Source organism: Cupressus sempervirens, chromosome 2 (assembly GCF_028749045.1).
Source record: "Cupressus sempervirens isolate cs-2001-9-10 chromosome 2, ASM2874904v1, whole genome shotgun sequence".
NCBI classification, from domain to species: domain Eukaryota; kingdom Viridiplantae; phylum Streptophyta; class Pinopsida; order Cupressales; family Cupressaceae; genus Cupressus; species Cupressus sempervirens.
The window spans coordinates 148058537-148081822 of record NC_143119.1 but is presented as its reverse complement, the minus strand read 5'-3'; the positions used below and the strand labels follow the sequence as shown (position 1 = coordinate 148081822).

Genomic DNA, 23286 nt, shown 5'->3' with positions numbered 1-23286 from the left:
AAAATGGTTAATCCCAGAGAATTATGAAAAGTGTATAGTACTTTCCTAATCAATCACCACATATCAAAACAAACCACTATAGTGCTTTTGTCGAAGGTGTTGCGCACTATTGGTACAACAACAAGCGGTGGCAAAATTGGTGGAGGTGGGGCAAGGCTATGAATGATATGGCCATGTGTTAAAATAACTTAACATGGAGATGACCTTGACATAGACCATTACTAATTAATAGTGCATATGCCTATAGGATTTTGTAATTCATGCAAGTCGTGTGAAGAAGAATTTTTTAAATAATTCGTACATGCAAATGACAAAGAGTGGAGATAGATAAGATATTGGTTGAGTCAATAACTAACATAGAAACCTGATTGGAGATAGACATGACCAAGTGTTAAAAAACTTTACATCACATAAAAGAGCTATCAAGACATATTTCTTCATTAGCATGAACAAGCGACTTCTATTGAGGACATAGTCTAGAGTTGAATCCCTTCAATAGGCTAAGACTTTTGGGGTAGAGTTGGTTGACCATATCAAAAAATCTCAAAAGAAATTGGCTCAAATCATAGCAATAGAATGTGCACAAGTGATAGTCTTGGAGGAGGTCTTGACCAAGGGAGATAGGCTCTTGGTCATGACAAATAGATAGCTACAAGAGAGCCACACAACTTGGAGAATGGGATAGACAAATGGCTGAGTAGGAAGGCTAGTTACACAAGGAGTGGGAGTTGGAGAGGATAAGAGAAATTTGAAGGAACACGAGTTGAGAAGACAAAGACCCATTTGATGGCGGCTATTCATGTTGAAGTTTTATAGCTTCAAGATAAATCTTCTATATACCTACTTCCAATTCGTTCATGTAGACCTTAGCAGTTGCTTGTTGTGCTCTCTTTCATAAGAGTATTATGATCTCTTTGTATGTTTCCTATTATTGTCTTATGAACTCGTGCATCCCCAGTTGGAGCGGTTGGTTATTTTATCTATATCTCAAGTTCGTTATTTCCAATATGATAGTATATTTTCAACATGTGCACACTTTCTCATTGATTTTGTCTTGTTCTAGCAATGGCAAAGTGTATCTCAGCTTGTGGGGGCTTGGTTATTATTTGTCTATAGTCTATGCAGCAAAGTTGAAAGACAAATGTTTATGCGACTTCTCTTTTCCAAGATACGACATTTATACTCCTGTCGTCTCCCCTTCTTTCGGCATCTCTTTCTTTTATTCTTGAGAGTTGAAGATATTCATGTGCCACGATACCAATCTGTCCTCTATGTGTGTTGAAGTTTTCTTTGGTCTTTTCAGTATGGTGAGCTAAGAGTTTTTTTCTCAGTTTGATGAGACTCAGATATACTTCTGAGATGAGAATATTATTAATATAGATTCAATCCCTTGCGTCGGGTGGAGCTTCTGTTTTGTCAATGGATACTGCTTCAATTTTGCCATCGAGCATTGTTTCAATTTTGACATTGGGTTGCTCTGTTTATTCTGCATTAAGTGTGATTGTTCTTATACAATTCAGTCATTCTAGTGACAAAGTTAATTGTAGTCTCTGTCATAATATTTTTGTTTTGTTTCTTCTATTTGTGAAGAGGACTTGATTGCAAAGCTTTGTATTTCGTTTATTCATTTATCTTTGATTTTGGTTCAAAAATTTAACATGGTATCAGAGCCAGGTTGCTAAAGTCATGTTCTTGAACCTAAATCTCTTTTACCCATTCTTCTCAGTTTTGAGTAAAGATGATGAATGCTTTGAAAGTTGAGGATAGACTAGAAGGGTCCTCAAGTTTTGCTTCTTGAAAACCAAGGATTCTAGTTGCACTTGAAGAAAATGATTTATTCGATTATGTTACCATTGTTGTTTCAAAACCATCTGAGGAAGCTTCTAAGAGTCAGTAAAAGATAAATAAAGTGATGGCCAGGAAGATTATGATTGACTCTGTTAAGGATTATCTAATTTTGGTGATCTCCAAATTGAAATTAGCTAAAGATATGTTTGATGCATTGAAGGAGTTATACGAGATCAATAACACCAGCAGAGAACTTGCCTTGAGGAGTCAATTGCTACTTGTTAAAATGACTAGAGGAGAATTTGTGGCCTCTTCTTTCATGAAAATTACAGAATTAAAAGATCAACACTCTTTCATAGGTGAATCTTTTAGTGAGAAATATCTGGTCATGATTGCTATGAATGGACTTCCTCATTCATGGGAGTCATTTATCCAAGGCATCAGTGGTAGAGGTGAGCTTCCTAAGTTTGATCATTTAAGGAAAGATTGTATTCAAGAAGAGTGCATGCTGGAAGCAAGAGATTAGTTATAAATCTTTCTCTGAAGATGATCATGTTCTTGCTGCTCATACTTTCAAGCAAAAGGTAAGAAAGGTAACTTTAAAAGATTTAGAGAGAAAATCCTTGATCCTTCTCCTGAGATCAAGAAAAAGAAGAGAAATAAATCACATTCAGTGCTTCAGATGTGATAAGTTTGGTCACTATGCTAGAGATTGTCATGTGAAATCAAAATCTTCTCATGAAGCTGCTATTGCAGATGTAAAGAACTCTCTGAAAAAGGAAACTTGCAATAAGTCTGAAGGTTTTCTTTTTGTTTCTGCTCTTTCCAACAAAATTCCCTCTAATAGTGATAGATGGCTGATTGATAGCAGAGCCTCTCGTCATATCACTGGTTTTAAATATCATTTATCAGATTTGAAAGAAAAAGACACTCATCTCCTTGTCATTATTGGTGACAATGCTAGCTAAATAAAAGAGAATCAACTCAGAGAACAAATTGAAGAAGTTAGATCATGGGCTAACATAGTAAAGAGACCAGCAAACACTCCTATTGACAACATAGAAAAGCAAGTTCGAAGACAGATTAGAGAGGAAAAAGAAAGAAATGAGAAAGTAGCAAATATCGTCATCAAAGGGCTACGAGACTATGGAGAACAGGAGAAAACAACGGATTTAGTTAAAGACTTCTTTAAAGACCAATTAGACTGGCATGGAACAATCACACAAGCAAAAAGAATCGGAAAATGGATTAGAGGAGGCAGGAATGGGAATCGTTCGCAGTTTAGTTGTTTCTTGCCACCCGTCTATTATGCTCAAGTTTGGCGCCTTCCATCATTCCCCTCTCGTCTTCTCGCTGTTTCCGCTGGTTACGAAGAACGGAGAACGGCAGAGAACGGAGAACGGCAAAGAACAGTAGGCAGAGAATGGAGTCCGGCAGAGAACGGAGTCCGGACTAACGGAGCGAGAGACATCCGGGCCTAACGGAGCGAGTTCTCGTGGGTCTCTGCCGCAGTGGGGGCATTTTCACCTGCTTGTCTTGTTGTGGGAAAGGAGGGAAGAGGAAGCAGATGTGACCCATGAAAGAGGAATCCAGGTGTTGAATTTCAATTTCTATTCAACAGCGTGCAGCAGCCAAGGTAGGGCCGGCAACTGCGGCAATCAGTGCAAGGGCAGATTTGGTTTGGTCGGCAGTTTTGGCAACCAGTGGGCCCAGTCATCCAGTGCTAAAGGCTTTCCTATTACGAGTGGGTCCATATTTGCGAGATTCCAAAGGTAGATCCCAGGTACGCCTTTTCCCTTACTCTTACTTCTTACATTTTAGTCTACACCTGTTCAGGCTTCCTGTATTACTTCTCCTGGCTTTGGTAAATGTACAACGGTAAAACTACATAAAGAATCTATACCAAGGCACCTGTGGGTACGATATGGTCCCCATGGAAGGAACAAGCGAGAAAATCATAGAAACACCTGCAAAGAAGACACTTGTACAAGTATCATTGACTGATCAACCAAAGATAATAGAGGCACGGCCAGAACTAGGTGGGTCCACCTTGCAAAACACAGGATCTGTCAGTAACAGGGTGGCAGAGAATTTGATAGTCAGGGCACCTGTAACAGCAGAACAACAAACTAATCTGGGAGAAGCTACGAAACACAATGACATCTCTGGTAACAGTGGCTTGGTCTTGACATACGGGGATAGTTTAATGCACAACAGCATCATCAAGTGGAATCAAGGGAGCTTCCTCATTCTTCCAAGACCCTCAGCCGGACACGCGAGTTCATTCAATCTTGGAGGGACAAATGGTAATTTACCCACAAACACTTTGAGCCTCTCACAAGCGAGTGGAACACCCATAGGAGGAAACTACACCTATGTGCACGCCAAGCAATATAAAAGAATAATTAGGCGGAGAAAGATACGAAAGTTTATAAATGCAAAAAGAGGAAAGTTAGCAGCTTTACTTCCGAAACTGATTCCACATACCTCAGATAGCTCAAGGGAGGGAGAAATAAATCTGACGTCGACTGAAATCTCTAAAACAATTAAGCGGTTTGATAATATCAGAGATATTAACGGCAAAGAGAAGACAAATAATTCTCAGGTGATAGACACAGTGGAAGATGGGATGCCAAATAATTACAGCCCCACAAGGACACCTATGACGTGGTACCCAGACATCTTTGTGAACGATTTGGTAGCTATGAAAGAAAGGGTGTGGGCACTTGAAGAGAGGAGCCAGATAGAAAGTATCACAATGAAAAGAGTTACTGAGGATAACTGGAAATTGGCAGCGGAGGTCAAGTCACTTAGAGAACAAATTCAAAAATTGCAATTTAATATGAAAAAAGGAGAATATGAATTAATATTGTTAAAGAAAGAAGTAGGAGAAAAGAGGACAGCAGCAAGTACTACGGGAGAAGGAGAGGCTACAGAAGGAGATAAAAATCCACAAATGAAAAATATACAAGATGCCATGGCCAATATGGAAATAAAAGAGAATCAACTCAGAGAACAAATTGAAGAAGTTAGATCATGGGCTAACATAGTAAAGGGACCAGCAAACACTCCTATTGACAACATAGAAAAGCAAGTTCGAAGAGAGATTAGAGAGGAAAAAGAAAGAAATGAGAAAGCAGCAAATATCATCATCAAAGGGCTACGAGACTATGGAGAACAGGAGAAAACAACGGATTTAGTTAAAGACTTCTTTAAAGACCAATTAGACTGGCATGGAATAATCACACAAGCAAAAAGAATCGGAAAATTTATTAGAGGAGGCAAAGACAGACATGTTAGAGTGACAATGAGAAATACAGGAGATAAAAACAACATTTTCAGCAAGAGGAAGTTTCTTAGAGGCACACACATATATCTCGATAATGACCTCACCGTAACTCAACAAGAAGAAAGGAGGCAGGAATGGGAAAAAGTGAAAACAACAAGAGATAACGGCAAGTGGGCGTGGCTCCAAAATGGCAAAGCCCAAATCAGCGACAAAATCACACGCAATAAATAGGAACTCAGGCCCACCCAGGAACATTTAACTATAGTTAGCTGGAACTGTAGAGGTTATCCTTGGAGAAGAGGACCTGGGTTAGGGCTGATAGCTAAAGATAATGACATCATTACGCTTACTGAGACGCACGAGCATGATGGATGTAGGGTTCCAGATTTTGAAGGGTATAAGAAGGTATCACTGTGGAATGAGAAGATAGATAATGGTAAGGGACATGGAGGCATTACCGTTCTAATAAAAGAAACTTGGAGCAAATTTGTAAACTTAGAGAAAGAAGATGTAAACAAGCAATATATTTGGATTAAAATAACAGAGAATCAGATTTCTACAAGGGTGGCTGTCTGTTACTTCGCCCCAAAAGGCTCAAAAATGTATAAAAAGCATAGATTGAATCGAGAAGACCCATTTTCTGCACTCAAAAAAGACATAGCAGCCTTTAGCTCTCTAGGGGAAGTAATGATAATAGGGGATTTCAATGCTAGAACAGCAAACAACCAAACTCTCAATCTTAAGGAGAGTTACAATGAAAGCAGAGACCCAATTTGGCTTGAAGAAGAAGGGACACAAAAATGGGAAAGATCTTCACAGGATAGCATGGGAAAGATTAATCATTTTGGTGCAGAATTACTAGGTTTATGCTGCCTATATAAGATGGTCATATGTAATGGTTTGGAAAAATGGCCTAAATCAGGTGGAATCACATGCAAAAGATACAATGGACAAAGTGTTGTTGACTATGTAATATGCTCCCAAGAATATGTCGCAAAGATAATTAACTTTGAGATAGAGGACTGCCCCATGGAGCTAAAATCTGATCATAACCCCATCTTGATAAGGGTGGCCACTCACTTTAAAGATCAACATATTGTCCCAAAACCTTTACAAAAGAGGAAGATGATTCCGATTGGCAAAGTTTTAATGACACAAGAAAACCATGCTACCTTCCAAAACTCTCTTTTGCGGCTGTCTAGGTTTCCAGAAAACCATCCTGAGTCTGATAAACATCATCTCATGGACAAGGATAATCTTGTTCTTACTATCATTAAAGCACTAGAGGAGTGTAAAAGATCTAGGGCCACAAGAGAAGCCAAGAACACTTTTCCGGCCAATCCGTGGTTTGATGAGGAATGCAAAACAACAAAAAGAAATTGGAAAAAGAACATAAATAAAGAAAGTAGAAAGGAGTATGATCAGCTGATTAAAAAGAAGAAAGGAGAGTATGTAAACAAGAGAAGAATCGAGTTGATTAATTTTGGTAAAAACAACTCCAGAAAGTTTTGGAAAGAACTTCAGCAGAGAAAAACTCAAATAGAGAACAACATAACAGGAACCAAATGGCTGGAATATGCCAAGACTCTCTACGAGTGTGATCTAGGAGAATGTAGAACCATGGAAACAGAGACTACAGGGGAGTTATTCAGTGAAAAGGATATTATCCAAGGCATAAGGAGGTTAGCTGCCGGTAAAGCGCAAGATATAGATGGGTTTCAAGCTGAATACTTAAAATGGGGTGTTGAAACCCTCACACCACACATCACTAAAATTTTCAATAGTATCAATAGAGAAGGCTTCCCTGTAAAATGGACAACAAGTGTGGTGATCCCACTCTACAAAAGTGGAGATATAAATAATCCTTCTAATTACCGAACCATCATGATCAATCCACTATTTAGCAAGTTATTTGGCAGCTTGGTAGAACAAAAAATCAGCAACTGGGCTAAAACGAAAGGCAAACGTGCAATAGGGCAAGCAGGCTTTAGACCAAAACACTCCACTATAGATCATGGCATCACTCTTAGACACTTGATTGAGAAAGTTTGGGACACTCCGAGGAACGAGGCTTTTTGTTGTTTCGTGGACTTTAAAAAAGCATTCGACACAGTGCCACGTAATAAATTATGGGATAGAATGGAAGAGTTGGAAGTTCCTAAAGAACTTAGGTCAGCGGTTTACAGATTATATGACCAGGTCAAAGCTAAAATCAGAACGACAGAAGGGCTATCAGAAAATTTTGACAGCAACATCGGGGTTAAGCAAGGGTGTCTGCTATCTCCAACATTGTTCGGGCTCTATATTGACAAGTTAGAAGAGTGGATAAACAAGACCAATGGTGAGGGGGTGTAGCTGGCCCACTTTGTGATAAGATTGCTCTTATATGCAGATGATCTCATAATTCTTGCTAGAACAGCTAAAGGTTTGAAAGAGCACTTGACAGCACTAGAAAGTTTTTGTCGTGAAGTAGGAATGCAAGTTAACACTAGCAAAACCAAAATCATGATCTTCTCACTGAAGAAGAATAGGAGCATACAAGACGAGTTTCTATTTGAAAATAGACCACTTGAGATTGTGGAAGAGTACAAATACTTGGGCATCGATTTTCATAACAAACTCAATTGGGATACTTGCAGATCAAAAAGGATCCAAGGGGGCTGGAAGGCGTTATACTCTTTACAAAACAAGTGTAGGAACGCAGAATTATGGGATTGGACGACCATGAAAACTCTTTTTGGTTTGCTGGTCACTCCGGTTATTCTATACGGATGTGAAGTGTGGGGAGGTAGTATGTCCGAACAGAAATGGCGGCAAGTAGAAAGAATTCAAAAACACTTCATCACATGCAATCTTAAAGTCAAGACCACAGTTCCGTATGAGATCCTTTTGGCGGAGGTGGGTTCCTTTCCATTAGAGGTCATTGCTTTGGTCCGGATGATAAGCTACTTAAAGAAAACCCAAGGGCTGGAAACAGATCGTTGGCCCAAGTTGATCATAGAGGAAAAACTTGTGAGGCGGAAAAGCACATGGATGAAGCAAAATGACAAATGGATGCGAAAATGGGATGTCAACATCCAAACCTGCCCGGATAACATTATAGAAATAAAAAAGTTTGTCAATGAAAAATTTTGCAATATTCTGTGGACAAGACGCATAGGGCGGAAAAAATCTTATTACATTAAAGAATTTAATCCCACTTCTAGTCATGATGAAAAGGCCTATATAAGAGCATCTATTAACTAGGAAGCAAAAATATTGATTGCACAACTTCGAACTAGTTCACATCAGTTGCGATGTGAAACTGGTCGGTGGCAAGTTCCAAAGGAAGAGTGGGCAGATAGAACATGTTTATTTTGTAATATGGGGATAGTTGAGACAAAGCAGCACTTTGTCAAAGACTGCCCGGCTTACAATGACATCAGATCTGGCTATACAAACATATTGCAGAACAGGGACTTCAACTATTTATTCGAGGAAGATCAAGTGAAGAGAGCAGCGGATTTGAGTACCAAACTTCAGAGGAGAGACAAGTTAACCGAAACTTTACAACTGACTAGTTCCGCTCCTGACTCGGGAGGGTGATTGCATGGGTCCCATAGACTACTTTAGTCTCGTGGACGTCATTAAAATCTATCATATCATATCATATCATCTATTAAAGGTGCTCGTTCTACTTCTTTCAAATTGAACTCTGATATTCCACTTCATTTAAGTGACGTACTTTATGTTCCTAGTGTAAAAAGAAATCTGATTTCCATCTCAGCTTTCGAAGATAAGAGATATTGAGTGGCCTTTGCTGATGGCAAAGTTTTGGCATGGAAAAAGAACTCTGATTTTAAATCAGCCAATGAAATTGGATTTCGTCATGATGGTCTTTATCAACATTCAGCCCATACACTTCAAGCTCTTACTCTAAATAATCTGATTCTTGTAAATTATAAAATAAGAGATTTGGTTGCTTAAATTTCAGAACTCTATCTTCTATGGAGAATGTTGTTATTGGTCTTCCGAAACTCAACCAGAATCTTGTAGAAGTTTGCAAGGGATGTGCTTTAGGTAAGAACATCAAGAGTACCTTTCATAGTAGCGATACTAGATCTAAAGAAGTTTTAGAAATTATTCATTCGGTTTTATGTGGTCCTATGTCTATTGCTTCTCTTAGTGGTTTCTAGTATGATGTTTCTTTCATTGATGATTTCTCTCATAAGTGTTCAATCTACTTCCTTAAGTCGAAAGAATCAAATGAAGTGTTGTCCCAATTCAAAGAATTTAAGGCATTGGTTGAGAACTTGTCTAAAAAACTATTAAGACTTTAAGATCAGACAATGGTGGAGAATATGTGTCTAGTATTTTTCATAATTTTTGTAGAGAGTTGGGATTAAGAGGGAGTTTTGTGTTCCCTATAACCCACAATAGAATGGTGTGGCTGAAAAAAAGAATTTGGTTTTTATTGAAGCAACTAAGGCAATGATCCGTGAGAAAATATTCCTATTTTCTTATCGGGCGAAGCTTGAAGAATAGCAGTTCATGTTCAAAATCGTTGTCCTCATTAAATTCTTGGTAACATAACTCCAGAAAAGGCTTTCTCAAGTATTAAACCAAATATCAGTTATTTCAGAATCTTTGGTTGCCCGGTATATATTCATATACCTAAGGAGAAAACATCAAACCAGAACTTTCAGGAAAGAAAGGTATTTTTGTTGGTTACAATGACTCCTCTAAGACATATAGAGTTTATATTCCAAGTCAAAAACATACTGAAATTATAGAGATGTTACTTTTGATGAACTTAAGGCATGTAAATTTTCAAAAGATTCAAGTTCTAATTTTATCGAAGAAGATGTTGAAAATTTTCAAGACTCTATAATGTCTAATCCAAATCCTCATTTAGAGATCCAGAGGGAGTCTGATGATCCAAATCTTAATGCTGGTCCTCCTGGCCCTATTGATTTTTCAGCAGGTCCTAGTTCCTCTTTGTTTACTATACTAGGGTAAAGAAATCAACGCATACAGATAATAGATAAGAATAGCAGAACTCCTTAGATTATTTGCATATGCTAGAACCTTACATTATCCTTATGATAAGATGATTTACAATGATCCCAGATGGGGTATAAATACTATCCGCCGAACCTTCTCGAAGGAGTCTGTCGGCCACAAACATTATGTCCGCTACAAACTATTTACCTGTCGGCTACAAAATCTTTACCGATGACGTCAGATACAGAATACAAAAACACTGACGATAATCAAGTTGGCAAACACAGTTTCTACCGATGACATCATCCCCCCCAAAAGAAAAAGTCGTCTCCGGATGACAATTACAAAATATTTGAGACAAAATATATTAAGGGACTGATTACAACAAGATAAATCTGCTTTTGACACATCACTTTCACCTTTGTCCCGTGCCTGTAGCCTCTGCTAACACAATACTGCCTCCTTAATGAAGCTGACCTTGATGGCCACCTGTGTTGCTTTTTCTATTTTCAACTCCTCAATACCCTGAGCCAAGTGTCGTTACACTGCCTCCAACTGGATGATCAGCTCCTCCCGAGCTCTCTACGCATCCACCAAGATAGCCTCTCGGCCAACAATTTCATTATCATCGCGCAATAGTTGAAATTCCGCCAGAAACTCCTTTTTAATGTTATTCCAACTGTCTAGCTTCTGTGGATCTGTACTAGTAAACCAGTCAATTGCCACACCCCATAGGGTGGCCGAAAATTGCCTCATCTAGTCGTCTTCATCAGTTATCCCATTTTTTTTCCAAATCATTTCACATGTTTTGCAATGTCGAATGGGATCAGTCGTACCATCGCCATCAAACTTCGGCAATTTCTCTTTTGGTCCCGCCATCATAATTGGTTTTTGTAAACAAGCGTTGCTTAGTCCTGCAATGGCGCTATTCACTCCCACACCGTGGCTTTGCACTCCCACACCGGTGATCTACAATCCCACACCAGCAAACTGTTCTCCCACACCGACAGACTACACTCCCACACCGGCGGTCTGCACTCCCGCACCGGTGAACTGCACTCCCACACCGGTGGTCTGCACTCCCACGCCAATGGACTATTCTCCCGCAGTCTCAACAGCTGCGAACCTTGGTGAAGAAGGATCTTCTAAAGTTGTCTCCCACAGAAGTGTATCCTGGACGAAGAGTTCACTCCACGCTCGTGCTCCCTCAGCACTCCGAGCTGTGCAAGTCGATGCTCTTCCGTTTGGATTTTCTTCCCTCGGCGAACACAAATTCAAAAACTCCTCCAATGCTTCTTCCACCAATTCCACCCACTGCCAAGTTTCTTCCAACAATTCTTCTGTGCTCTGGTTTCCATCGGCAATCTTCTGAAATCTCCCTCAGTGTTGAGCTTGCTGTGCCAGAATTAAATTCTCTTGCGCAGTACAAATTCCATCTTTTCCCTTGGCCTTATTTCGATCCTTGTTAAGCTGATTTGGCATTAATCTTCATTCCTCCCACCTTCCAGGTTCATAAGGCAACGGCGCCAAATGTTTACCGTACTGGGGTAAAGAAATCAACGCATACAGATAATAGATAAGAACAGCAGAACTCCTTAGATTATTCGCATATGCCAGAACCTTACATTATGCTTATGATAAGATGATTTACAATGATCCCAGACGGGGTATAAATACTATCCACCGAACTTTCCCGAAGGAGTCCATCGGCCACAAACATTATATCCACTACAAACTATTTACCTATCGGCTACAAAATCTTTACCGATGACGTCAGCTACAAAATACAAAAACACCAAAGACAATCAAGTTGGCTGACACAGTTTCTACCGACGACACTCTTCTGCAAGCAAGAAATGTCCTCTATGAGCTAGGAACCTCATGGACGAAAGTGAGCTCTTTGCAGCTCCTCGTGGCACCTTCAAAGAAAGTAAGATGCCTCAAAACTTTGATGTTTATGTTGCTCTAATGAATCACTTTATTGTTCCAGAACCATCTGGTGTTGAAGAAGCCTCTAAATTGCAAATATGGAAAGATGTAATTATATAATAATACCAATCAATTCTTAAAAATGATATTTGAGATGTTGTTCCAAGACCCACAGGTAAGTCTGTTGTTTCTTTCAAATTGTTGCTTAAAATTAAGTGTGTTGCCAATAGTAGTATAGAGAAATATAAGACCAGATTTGTTGCTAGGGGCTTCTCTCAAAGGGAGTGCATAGATTATGAGGAAACTTTTTCTCCCGTAGCTAACTATTCTTCTATCAGGGACTATAATAAGTATTGCAGCAGTTAAGGGATGGAAACTCCATCAAATGGATGTTAAAACAACATTTCTAAATGGCGTTATTGAAGAGGAAGTCTTTATCAACAACCTAAAGGTTTCATAATTCATAATAAAGATTCTCATGTTTGCAAGCTAAAAAAGGCTTTATTCGGTCTTAAGCAAGTCTGTCGTGCATGGTATGGAAGGATTGAAAATTACCTTCTTAGCTTGGGATTCGAAAAGAATCATGTTGATCCTAATTTATATTTTCAAAGGAGTGATAACAATTTGTTAATTCTTGTGCTCTATGTAGATGATTTATTCCTTACTGGTGATGATGGTCTAATTGCTAAGTGTAAGAAGTATCTTACTACAAAATTTGAAATGAAAGACCTTGGTTGCTTGCATTAATTACTTGGTCTTGATGTATGGCAATCCTCTAATGGTATTCTTCTAAGTCAAGGTAAATATGCAATAGATATACTGAAAAGGTTTGGCATGTTGGATTGTAAATCAATGGTTACTCCTATGGAAGCTAATCTGAAGAAACTTTATGAGGATACTACTAACTCAAATTTGACTGATCCCACTATGTATAGACAACTCATTGGTTCACTTATATATTTAGTTAACACAAGGCCTGATATCTGTTATGCTGTTAACATCTTGAGCCAATTTATGTGTGAACCAAAGCATATTCATTTAGTTGCAGCAAAGCATATACTGAGATATGTTAATGGCAACTTGAGATATAGTTTATTCTTTGCATCAAATGTTGATTTGACATTATCAGGTTTCTCTGATTCCGATTGAGCAGGGTGTGCAACTGACAGGAAAAGTATTTCAGGTTATTACTTCAGCCTGGGTTCAGCTATTTTGCAGCAGAAAGAAAAATTGTGTGGCTCAAAGCACTGTTGAAGCAGAGTATGTTGCAGCATGTACAACTGCAAAAGAAGTTGTGTGGCTTCGCAAATTACTTGCTGATCTTTTTGATCAAATGTTTGAACCTTCTATGATTATGTGTGATAATCAAAGTTGTGTAAAGCTTTTTGCTAATCCTGTTTTTCATGACAAATCCAAGCATGTGGAAATTAAATATCATTATCTTAGAGATATGGTGCAAAGGAAAGCTATTGAACTCAAGTATGTTTCTACTAAAGAGCAAGTTGTTGATATTCTCACCAAGCCTCTTCCTAGGATGAATTTTAACTACTTTTGAAAGAAGCTTGGCTTAGTAGAGAATGATATGCTTACTGAGTACTTCTATGTGAGAGAAGTTCAAAATAAAGTTTTTTTTATTCACCCACTGCGAGTAGGCATGGTGGATCCACCCTCTGCAAGTAGGCATGGTGGAAATAAAATCTTCTCTAGGAGAAGATTGAGGTGAAAGTCCTCATTCTTTCACCCTCTGCGGGTAGGCATGGTGAAACCCATCCTTTTCAACTAGGCATGGTTGACTTATGGTGCATTTATATTATCTGTTTTTTTCACCCTCTAAGAGTAGCTATGGTCAAATATGTTTTTAATTTTTTATGATTAGATAACAATGGTGATAGCAATGGCTATTCTTTTATTTTTTTCGTTATGATAAGATAACAATGGTGATAGCAGTGGCTATTTTTTATATATTGCTATGAAGAGATAACATCATTTATTGTTATAAAGTGATAACAATGGTGTTAATACTGTTATAAATTTTGTATTAATGTTTTACTGGTTGCAGCTTATTGCTCATGTCATGTGAAAATTATCTGAACATCTCTCTCTTGCTAAAGGGAGTGTTGAAGTTTTATAGCTTCAAGATAGATCTGCTACATACCTACTTCAAGTTTGTTCCTTTAGACCTTAGCGGTTGCTTGTTGTGCTCTATTTTATAAGAGTATCGTGATCTCTTTATATGTCTCCTATATTACGAGGTAATTGGTAAATACTTGTTTGATATTAACAGAGACCGAGAGGTCAATTTATACAAAAGAATGAGACGATGTTTCCTTAGGAAACGATCGTAAAGAATAGAAACATTCTATTCCAGAGAAAGCAAAAAACGAAAGCAAACTAAAGCTAAAGATATTTACAAGATAACCATTAACTAATAATAGATGTCTTATCTATTATTGTAATACCCTCCCTTAATGGTTAATCTATCTAACATACCAAGCTATCCTCTGAATTTGACAAACTTATCAGGACCAAGAGGCTTGGTGAGAATGTCTGCAGTTTGATCTGTGGTAGGAACATACTGCAGATCTATAGTCCCGTCTTCAACCAGTTGTCATATGTAATGACAATGAACATCCACATGCTTGGTTCGTTCATGGAAGACTGTATTCCGTGCTAACTTGATAATGCCTTCGTTATCAACAAACAGAGTAGTCGGTCCTGCTGGTGACATCTGCATATCCCCAAGCATCCGACGAAGCCAGACAGCTTCACATCCTGCCTTAACAGTCCCTCTGTATTCAGCCTCTGTAGAAGAGAGAGAAACTGCCTGCTGCTTCTTGCTGGTCCATGTGACTGCACCGGATCCCAAACTGAACACATATCCAGAAGTTGACTTTTTATCATCAACAGAGCCTGCCCAATCTGAATCTGTGAACCCACTGAGTTTCGGATTAGAACTCCGATAATACAGAAGTCCATAATCAGAAGTGCCCTTCACAGAACGAAGCACACGCTTTGCTGCCATCCAATGATCAGCCTTAGGAGCTGTCATAATGCGTGAAATATAGCTGATTGCGAAGCTGATATCAGGCCTAGTAGCAGATAGGTAGATGAGGCTGCCTACTAGTTGCCTATACGTAGTATCATCAACGGAAGGAGAATCAGACTTGGCTGATAACTTGAGACCTTTCTCCATAGGTGTAGATGCAGGTTTGCAATCCTGCATTCGGAATTTGTCTAACAAGGCCCTGGCATATTTGGACTGAGAGATGAATATACCAGAAGACTGTTGCCAAACTTCAACACCTAACCAATAATGCATGAGCCCAAGGTCAGTCATATCAAAAGACTGGCATAAGTGTTGTTTGATTCCCTGAATCAAAGATGCCGAACTGCCAGTGATGATCAGATCATCCACATAGATAACCAGAAGGATGATGTCACTGTCAGTAGTCTTGATGTACAGATTTGAGTCTAAAGAACTCCTCTTGAAGCCTTGATCACTGACGTATGTATCAATCTTGATGTACCATGCCCGAGGGGCCTGCTTCAAACCATAGAGAGCTTTTACCAATCTGAGAACCTGATGGTCTTTACCAGCAACCTTGAAACCAAGAGGCTGCATCATGTAGACCTCTTCATGGAGATCACCATTCAGGAAAGCACTCTTTACATCCATCTGATGGACCTTCCAGCCAAACTGTGCTGCCATGGCTAGGACTAATCTGATGGTGCTCATCTTTGCAGTAGGAGCAAAGGTCTCCTCATAATCAATGCCCTGACGCTGAGAAAAGCCATTTGCCACTAAACGAGCTTTGTACTTATCCAAAGTACCATCTGATTTGTATTTGATTTTGTAGACCCATTTGCAGCTAATGGGTTTCTTCCCTGGGGGAAGATCAGAAAGGACCCAAGTGTTGTTCTTCGGCAGGCTCTGGTGTTCAGATTGCATGGCCTATTCCCACTCTGGAATGCCTTTAGCCTCGGAATATGTTTGAGGTTCAAACACACTGTGAATGTTGGCCATAAGAGCAAAGTTAACAGAATCTGTAGTTTTGCTCTTTTTCCGAGCAATTCTCCCATCAATGAGCTCATCATCATGAAGATCAGCAAGTGTCTTAGCCCACCACTTAGGCCGGAGAGGAGAATGACCAACAGTAGTACTAGGAGATGCTTGATCAGCAAGATCCTGATCAGAAGAATCTGGATCAAACTCAGGTGAAGCATCTTCAAAATGAGGTGATCCTGCAGGAGAAGCCGGAGGTGTCTGTACAGGTATCACTGGCAGGACTGGAGCTGGAGGAGCTACTGGAGCCCTCCCATCAGGTGGACCTAATGGAAGCCGAACTCCCAAATCATGAACCTGCATAGGCTAGTCTGCTGGATTAGGAACAGGAGAAACAGGCATGAATGATCCTCACTGCTCATCAAAGACTACATCGCGGCTGTATATGAGACGAGATGTCTCAACATCAATAAGGCGGTAGGCCTTGTGAAGACTGCTATATCCAGCAAGCATCAGTTTCTGACTTTTGGCATCCAACTTGGTGCGTGAAGCATCAGGGATCCAAACAAAAGCAAGAGAGCCAAAAACCTTCAGGTGACTAATTCTGGGCTTGCGACCTGACCAGGCCTCTTCCAGAGTTTTACCTTTGACCGCCACTGTGGGTGACTAGTTCAACAGATAACCTGCAGTGTTAACTGCTTCTGCCCAAAAACGCTTCGAAAATGCAGTTTCATTACTTTCTGGCTTGTTTTTCCAACTTGGCCCCAGTATCCCTTTTTGCATATACAAATGAACAAATATTAGATGTGGAGTCCTCCTTTTGTTATGCTACGGGTAAGAAAGGTTGGGGTCGACAAAGAACTGATGAAAATGTTTTATTAACATGCAGCCTTTTTTTTTTTAAACGTGCTCCAACCATAAAGGACAGCTGACTGACCCTATCCATCCCCTTCCTATCTCAGCACCATTGGGACATTTCATCTTTTTCTTCAATTAGGGAAGGCTAGGGAATGTCTTTTAAGTACCCAATATGCGTGCATGTAGAAATATCTAGCGAACATGTCCCCAACAAACATAGGAACAATATTAATTCAAATACTCTGAATTTCTCCTTATTCTTTAGGTCTTCAAAATGCCTTTTGGAATTTATGTTTCACCTAGAAAAGAAACACAACTTACCAAGCGCATAAAGAAAGCAGCACAAGAAATTGGCCTTGAAAAAATGACATTAGTCAGTAAATAAAATCAATCTAAGAACAAGAATTGAAGTATTGGAATAAGAGGAACAATGTATATGAGCTCAAAATAAGTTAGGCATTATCCCCACAGCAAAATGAAATCCATGTTCGTGCAGTTGTGATGTTCCCAAGAATGGGGGGGCTGAACTAGATGGAGATGAAATTGCTTGAGGCCCGTGCAATGTGTCTTCGCAGAGGTCATACGGTATATAGGGCGTAGAAGTAGCTGTACAGGATCTATGCTCTGACTGTATGATGGATATAAGGAAGCCCGTATGGTATGGAAGGACAAGTCGTACGGTACAAAGAGATAATTTGTACGGTGATGGGGGAGGGGAAGTATGCGGTGCAAACCAAGAAGGTCATACGGTATTCAATGCAAAGGGATACCCACGGAATGGATTGGGGGGGCCATACGATAGGCCTTGGGTGGTCATACGTATGGAGGAGATATCCGTGCAGAAGAAATGGGGTGTGCTTGGTGAGGGAATAACAATGTACAATGGGATTGTTTGATAGCTGTACGGTATGGACAAGATGGAGGTTGAAAGGGTAGTACAGGGGAAGATGACAGCGAGATACTTGCAGAGGCTGAACGTCCATATAATGGTACACGTAGGAGGATGTACAGTGAAGTTGAGGTGATTACGACAAGGAAGAATGCAAAGAAATGTCATTTGAAATGCAAATGCAATATATATTAAACATAAATAACTTGCAAAAGCCAGAGACCAGATAGATACACACTTGTACCAAATAGTAATGATATTTCACATACAAATGATGCTCTAATTTGCCAGATCCAAGTTGAGAAGTACACAACAAAAGAGGGTGAAGGTTGAATCCCACCAAAACCAGAAAGCCAAGTAGGGAAGATCTTTCACTTCCGAAATGACAAACAATACCAAACTCCAATAAGAATCCATAGTACAAAGAAGTAATCCAAATCGCATATCTATGACTACCTACAAGCCATGCTTAAATACCCGTCGAGGAAAACCTTTCCAAGGGTGTACAAAGATAGCCAACAGCAACACTTACCAATGGAAACTAAAATAAAAATAGATCTGAGATATATTAAATCAATCAGAATCACAAATACAAATATTAACTTAGGCCCCAAATTATTAATTAAAGTAACTAATTAAATGTCTTTTTATTATATTATTTAAATTCTAGGACCAGTTAATTAATGAATTAAATTAAATTATTACATTAAAATTTGAGGACATTACAAAGCAGTTTAGTGGCTTTGTGGAATAATTGATTTTCCATGAATCCAAAAGCTCAAGACAGCATTAGAATTCGTTGGCGTCTCAATTAATGAAGAAAACTAATATCATCTTAAAGTTGTTTGCCTATCTAGAAAAGAATAATGGAACAAATGCACCAAGTACACAAACAATACCCTATTATATGAAGATCAAGTATGAACCGCTTAAAATGGAGTTCAATCAATTATCAATGTTATATATTTGTATTTTAGTGGTACCTAATTCTCAAGGATAAAGCTATAATATAGAAGAAATAATTACTTTGATTGCTCAACCTTTTAAGCTCTTTCTAAGTGATTCTAGAAAACTTATTGCTCATTAAAAATGATTCTAGGAAATTAACTTTGGATATGATTTCTGATAGGGGACTTGAGTTTCGAAGATGAGATGAACCAATTGAATTTTTCTCTAAATAGTCCTCATCCTCAAAGTTCCAAATTTAACTATAAAAAAAAAGAAAGGCTTTACCAGCGCTTCCAATTGTTGAAGTTTGTAGTTGTGACAGAGATCTTTATCTCTGCTCTTATAAAATGGAAATATGCTTGTTATGACCATTATGGTCACTTTTAGCTGAAAGAGACATTTGTGAGAATATTGAAGTTAATATTATATAAAAAGACATGTGTCATACATCATGCAAAGAGGCATGCATATGGAAATGTGAACTGCTAATGTGTGGAAATATGAAAGGTCTTATTTTTGGGACTCAAAGAGACCTTCGTGTGAAAGATGAAGAGTCTTATTCAATCTTTTTATGTTACTGATTGGTATATTGTAAATCAATTAAGTGGAAACCTATGTACTTATATCTTATGATCAATAAAAGATATTTTGTTGGTGTGGCTGTGTTTTTCCCTTCAGGTGGAAGGGTCTTCCTAGGATAAATATTTTGAATCTTTTGTGCATTATTTTTACTCTTCTTTGTTATTTATCTAATATATAGGCCAAAACATTAACATCATATCAGAGCCAGGTTAGATAACAGCATTGAAGGTTATTTGGTCTTCATCTTTTAATTGCTAAAATCTTATGTTACTAAATGTAGTGTCGCATGATCATCTTCTTTTGTAATCCGTCTGGGAAACCATCAATGGTGGAGACATCAGTCTAAATTTCATTGTGTCTGTGGAGCAATAATATAGTTAAAATAGTGTCTCTTAAACCTCTTAAGGATTCATTATAGAGGAGGATCTCTTCATCAAGCAAGAGCATTAGCATAAGTCCAAGTTGAGCAAGATCTTGTAGAATTTTTTGTTAAAATCCTTTTCTCAATTGTTCCTATTTTTGTTATCGATTGTCTTTTCTGCAACGTTCCTTTTCTTCATCGCATGCTCAATGATATCGGCACATTTCTCTACGATGCTATGATAATTTTCATATACGTCATTATATTTTATCTCCTTTCTATCACCGTCCACCTACTTGGCACTCTGCGTGGTTGAGTTTTTCCATTAGCTACCTCTCTTGGATCACACGTTTATTTTATGCTATCGGTTATGTTGAGGCAACGGCTCCTACGTAACTGCCATCTCCTCCTCTTGCGTTCACAAGCATTAGTTATGTTTCTCGTTCTTCTTGTTTACCGTACAGGTAAAATAAATGAACGCATACAAACAATGGAACACGAACAGCAGAACTCATTAGATTATTCGCATATGCCAGAACATTACATTATGCTTCCTAAGATGAATGATAGAAGATGCTTGACAATGATCCCAAACGGAGTATAAATACTACCCGTCGAACCTTCCCAAAGGAGTCTGTTGGCCACAACATTATATCCGCTACAAACTATTTACCAATGATGTCGGCTACAGAATACAAAAACACCGACAAAAATCACCCCGTCGGCTACACAATGTTTACTGACGACATCATTCAGAATACAGAAACACCGACGACAATCACCCCGTCGGCTACACAATGTTTACCGACGACATCATTTAGAATACAGAAACACCGATGACAATCACCCCGTCGGCTACACAATGTTTACCGACAACATCATTCAGAATACAGAAACACCGACAACAATCACCCCGTCGGCTACACAATGTTTACCGATGACACTTCCTAGGTGGAAGTTCATTTTTTTTTATGAATATCATATATTCCTTGGAGACAGTATTATATATGTCATGCACGTTTTTCCTTTCAGCGTGTGGATGCCTGGAGTTGGTTTGTGCCTTTAGAAATAGTTTTCTTTCAATGAACAAATCCCTGAAGTTTTGTTTGTCCTTTTAGAAGTATTGTTTTCTTATCTGCATGAGATCATATGGTTCATTGGTGGATATCTTTGGTGTTATCTCTGCATATGCTAGTGTGCTCGATTTTGGAGTTGGATGTACTCCCGTGCATATTAATATCTCTGAAAGAGTTTGTGTCTTGCATCAGGTGTTCCTTTGAATATTATTGGGATCTTTAGTCTTCTGAGAGAAGTCATATTTATCTTAAGGAGTTTGTGTTGCTTGCATGTTGTCATTTCAAAATGTAGAATTTTTGCTGGAGTAGATCAAACTGTTAGTCTTTATTGTTTAACTCTCTGTCAAAATATTTAATTTAATCTCTGTAGAGATTTTATCTTGGATACTTCACTCGAAGTTTGTTTTATCATAAGTCATTGAAGCTGATTCAATTATTGTGAAAGACTTTAAAGATATTTCTTTATTAAATAATAAAGACATCACTTTTTGAAGGGACGATACCTGCAAATTCTGTGATTTCACGCAAAATTGGATTTATAAAGGAGCATGCAAAGTTGGAATACTAGCAATGGCATAGTACCCTGCTATGTCATAAAGATCAAAATCTAGAAAAGATAAACTTTTCTTTATCCCTGAATAATAAGTTGTCATATCATGGAAAATGATTTTTGGCATTAATGTGTTTTTTTATGATAGATTGATTTGATCTCTCCTAGTTGCAGAATGCAACAAAGCAATAAGGATTATACAATCAAAGATTAACCACAGCATTAGAGGCCTATGGTGTTCCTTCAGAGGCGTAAGACAAAATCTCTTCTGCATGTATACCTGTGTGAATGTTGAGATTAGATTACAAAGAGATAAGTCTTTGTGAAAGTGATTGCATTTAGTATTCATAATTATGAGTTTTTGATATCGAGGGAGATTACATGAGAAAGGGAGATGTCCAACCCTTTACAAGTTTTTGCAATAGTCAGTCATCTTATTGTGGTGATTAAAGTTGTTACTTGTTGAGAGGGAATCTATGTTATTAAAAGTTGTGCCTGTTGAGAGAACGTCCTTGTTAATAGAAAATGTCAAGTTATTAAAGTTGTCCCTGCTAAGAGGGATTCTTTGTTTACAGAAATTCTTAGTTGTCCCTGTCGAGAGTGATGCATTCTTCTCTAAAAGTTTGAGGTAAAATCCCTTGTTCCACCCTCTACAAGAAGGTACGGTGGACCACCTTCTGCAAGTAGGCATGGTGGAAATGCATTCTTCTCTGGGAGAAATCTAGGTTGAAATTCCTTGTTTCACCCTTTGAGAGTAGGTACGGTGGACCACCCCCTGCGTTTAGGCATGGTGATAATGTATCCTTCTTTGCGAGAAGTTTTGACATAAAAGCCCTTGTTCTACCCCCTATGAGTGGGTATAATGGATCATCCTTTGCAAGTAGGCGTGATGAAAGTCATGTGTTTGACTCCATGACTCTAATCTTATGTTCTTATGAAGTAACTAGGGTGAATATGTTATTCTAAGATAATATATCTTATGTAATGAGAATATATCATTGACATCTTTGGTTGCAACTATGTGTGCCTACCTCATTAAAGATCTCTCTCTTGCTAAGAGGGAGTGTTGAAGTTTGTAGCTACAATAGAGTTATCTCTTCTCTTATAAAATGGAAATATGGTTGTTATGACCGTCATAGTTTGCAAACTCGAACTTGGGGAGTACTCGGGAAGCCCAAAATTTTCAACTCGGCAAAAACTCTACATATACTCGGCAACTCGCTAAGTACTAAAATTTAAAATCTCTTAAAGAAACACATATTCTATGTAGAATTCCTTTACAAATTTGTATTAGATTATAAATTGACATCTCAATAGAGAAAACACGTAGTTTTATAGCAGTAACATCATGTGAAAAATGCATCTTATCTAGAGTTTTCCTTGCATTGACATTTTTACCTACGTTTTTTTACATCTATAAATACGCGAGAGTTAAACTTGAGAGTACTCGCCCAACAAAAAAAAATGAGAGTACTGGGCAACTCTGAGATTACTCGCAGAGTTTGCAAACTATGATGACCATTATGGTCACCTTCAGCTAAAAGAGACATTTGTGAGAATTTTTAATTTAATATTATATAAAAAGACATGTGGCATACATCATGCAAAGTGACATGTGTATGGAAATGTGAAGTGTTAATGTGTGGAAATATGAAGGCTCATATTTTTGGGACTCAAAGAGACCTTTGTCTGAAAGATGAAGAGTCTTATTCAATCTATTTATGTTATTGATTGGTATATCATAAATCAATCAAGTGGAAACCTATGTACTTGAATATTTTATGATCAATAAAAGATGTTTTGCTGGTGTGGCTGGGTTTTACCCTTCAAGTGGAAGGGTTTTCCCCAGATAAATAATTTGAATCTTTTGTGTATTGTGTTTACTCTTCTTCGATGTTGTTTATCTAATATTTGGGCTAAAACATTAACACCAATACTCAACTAAGTTTGTTTTGCTCCAAAATTGGTTATTATATTTCTACTTGTTTTCTATTCTGTAGATTAAAAAATGTTTCTATCTTTCAATTTTT

The 23286-nt window shown here is 38.3% G+C and overlaps 1 protein-coding gene across 2 annotated transcripts in view; it reads right to left on the bottom strand.

Annotated features, from left to right (window-relative positions):
* The window catches only part of LOC149571473 (lysine-ketoglutarate reductase/saccharopine dehydrogenase bifunctional enzyme), a 261972-nt gene that overhangs the window by 222059 nt on the left and 16627 nt on the right, over positions 1–23286 (bottom strand). The window lies entirely within an intron of this gene.